Source organism: Chanodichthys erythropterus, chromosome 14 (genome assembly GCF_024489055.1).
Source record: "Chanodichthys erythropterus isolate Z2021 chromosome 14, ASM2448905v1, whole genome shotgun sequence".
NCBI lineage: Eukaryota > Metazoa > Chordata > Actinopteri > Cypriniformes > Xenocyprididae > Chanodichthys > Chanodichthys erythropterus.
This window is the reverse complement of record NC_090234.1, coordinates 6,772,490-6,776,064: the sequence shown is the minus strand read 5'-3', so window position 1 is coordinate 6,776,064 and position 3,575 is coordinate 6,772,490.

Here is a 3,575-nt window from a genome sequence, read left to right as displayed (position 1 = left end):
AGATCTGACAAAGTGTGCCAGCAAGAAGTCACACTGAAGACATCAATCATACTACATCTGCACAGCTCAGATACTGAACAACACACACCTTCCCTATATGAGCAGCCCACAGACAGAGTCGCCAGTGTGTGTGTGTGTGTGTGTGGGGAGATCTCAAAAGACCCAATGGATCAACGTCACGACACGCTCAGGAGTAAAGGGAGAGGCAAAACATAACAGCTAAAGAATAACAGTAATAAAGTGCCAGAGGGTCACATCATGTCTGGTTTGTCCTTTCTGGAGATGAAAAAGTTCTTGATGAGGTTCTTCAGATCATGGAATATTGCAGTATTTATTATAATGAATTATCCATATCTTTTAAAATTCATGTGCCTCATAATCTTGAATCAGAATAACTTCCCCTCCCTCTTGCAGCGACATCTCTTCTCTTCTCTGATGACGAGGGCGGGGCAACCTGTCACTCACATGAGATCCACCAATAGCAAACTACAACCATGCAATCAATTCCCCATGAACAAAATCAAGCCCCGCCCTACATTTGTTCTTGTTCCAGAAGACATTTCACTCTGATATACGTCTCAACAGGGAAGAAAATACTAGCGCAACTTCCGTTATTAAAGTTATTCAACTCTGTGCTAGCTACATGAAACTGTATTGTTTGTTTTTCATTTATGTTCAGATTATTCTCACATTAGGACATTAAAAATAGTAAATTATATGAATTATTAAACAAAAATATTACAAAATGACTGCTTAACTATATTTTAATTCTGAAGCCACTGCCATTTTGAGTATTTCCACATGACGTTGCAGTGGTCAGGTCGTATGAGTCCGAGTTATAATTACGAGTGTCTGAATATGCCTATTTCCATATATATATATATATATAAAAATATGTGAGGCGAGTAGTGTCCGAATTCATAGTATTCATAAAACAGTATGTGAAAAGCTATTACTTTTACTATTACTTCCAACGGGATTCTGAAGTGTGCATACGATGGATGCTTTAATATCCCATGAGGCCACAGGAGAGGATTTGTGAATGACATTGAAGTGACGCTTCTGATATTATTATATTTTGAAAATCTTATAAGATTTTAAAAATCTTTTAGTGTGCCTCTGACTTGGGGTGGGATATATTAGGCAGCAAGTGAACATTTTGTCCTCAAAGTTGATGTGAAGCAGGAAAAATGGACAAGCTTAAGGATTTGAGCAAGTTTGACAAGGACCAAATTGTGATGGCTAGACGACTGGGTCAGAGCATCTCCAAAACTGCAGCTCTTGTGGGGTGTTCCTGGTCTGCAGTGGTCAGGATCTATCAAAAGTGCTCCAAGGAAGGAACAGTGGTGAACCGGTGACAGGGTCATGGGCGGCCGAGACTCACTGATGCACGTGGGGAGCGAAGGCTGGTCCGTGTGGTCCGATCCAACAGACGAGCTACTGTAGCTCAAATTGCTCAAGAAGTTAATGCTGGTTCTGATAGAAAGCTGTCAGAATACACAGTGCTTCAGTTTGTTGCGTATGGAGCTGCAGATCAGTCAGGGTGCCCATGCTGACCCCTGTCCACCGCCGAAAGAGCCAACAGTGGACATGTGAGCATCAGAACTGGACCATGGAGCAATGGAAGAAGGTGGTCTGATGAATCACGTTTTCTTTTACATCACATGGATGGCCGGGAGCGTGTGCGTTGCTTACCTGGGGAACACATGGCATCAGGATGCACTATTGGAAGAAGGCAAGCAGGCGGAGGCAGTGTGATGCTTTGGGCAATGATCTGCTGGGAAACCATGATCCTGCCATCCATGTGGATGTTACTTTGACATGTACCACCTACTTAAGCATTGTTGCAGAGCATGCACACCCTTTCATGGAAACGGTTTTCCCTGGTGGCTGTGGCCTCTTTCATCAGGATAATGCTCCTGCCACAAAGCAAAAATTATTCAGGAATGGTTTGAGGAGCACAACAATGAGTTTGAGGTGTTGACTTGCCTCCAAATTCCCCAGATCTCAATCCAATCGAGCATCTGTGGGATGTGCCGATCAAACAAGTCCGATCCATGGAGGATCCACCTCACAACTTACAGGACTTAAAGGATCTGCTGCTAACATCTTGGTGCAGATACCACAGCACACCTTCAGGGGTCTAGAGGAGTCCATGCCTCGACGGGTCAGGGCTGTTTTAGCAGCAAAAGAGGGACCAACACAATATTAGGAAGGTGCTCATAATGTTATGCCTGATTGGTGTATAGTATGATATGTGATTTGAAACATATAGTGGACGTCTTGACAGACTGTTGCCTTCTGATAAACCGTGTGTCCAAGCACAGGTTTGGCTTTATGTGTTCACAACGGGATACAGGTGTTATTCCTGGAGAACCGGAGACCTGACTGACTGTGTCAAACACACTGCATTTCTCTCGGCTTGAGTGACACTGACACTTTAATGGACTGTTTACAATCAGAATAAATCAGATTATCACCCACAGACATTAGATAAAACGATCCAAGAGACTCATTAAAGGTCGCAGCGTTCAGCAGAACATAATGCCACCCTGTCCAAGAGCTTTTAGCTGTTTAATTAAGAAACAAATGAGCTGGAACTAACATGCGTTTACCAGACCAGAGTTTCACTGAGGAGAGATAAAGAGAGAGAAAACCTTCTTTTAACTATAACAAAATAGGCCTATGCCGCTCTAATAAATCTGAAGGAGACATCTGCCAATAAATAAAAGTGCTCTAATATTGGAAGTGAGAGTGGCTGTTTTATTATGCTAGTATTTCATCTGTCACATTGTGGTAATGATGATACACATTATAACCATCTCATAAAACTGCTGTAAATCATCATCATACACCCCTGCATTCACGCTTCTGCCAGATAGCTTTTGGCCAAGGCCATTTACGTCGATTTATTCAACTATTACAAGTAGGATGCTGCTAACATGTTAATTTTATTAACGACTTTTGTCATATTCGTTCGTCATAGGCTGCATTTACTACAAACATTGCTGATTTGAAGCGCATGGATGGCCAGCAGGTGGCGCACTCTACTATATTTTAATGTCTTTCTCTCAATTAACCTCTGTGAAAACCAGTCTGACAGCATGTTTCCTGTTTTGTGAGCACATATCCCTTACGGCTTTATGAATTAATCTCCACACAAAGGCCTCAAACTGATTCTTTGATTGGGGAATGATGTCATGGAGATATCTGAGTGATTGTGGATAATTGCATATGAGTGTAGACTCTCACTTTCTCATTTCTAAGAGTAATTACAGCATCATATTACATGTTATTTCCTCATGAACACAATGGAATAGTGTGAATATGTACAGAGATATTGCTTTCAAGAGAAAGTCTCAATATCATACATCAAACTAAGTGGCTTTTATCTTAAAGAAAGCTATCAGGCACAACCTTTCACAAGATTAAGCTTTTTATATTTTTAAAATGATATAAAATAGATTTAAAAAATGGAAACGGAGTATTGTGACACTTTGTGTTTGTGAAACATTAGTGGATAGTTGTGTAATTAATATTATGAATAGAACTCTTAGTGAACTTGAAGAAAACAT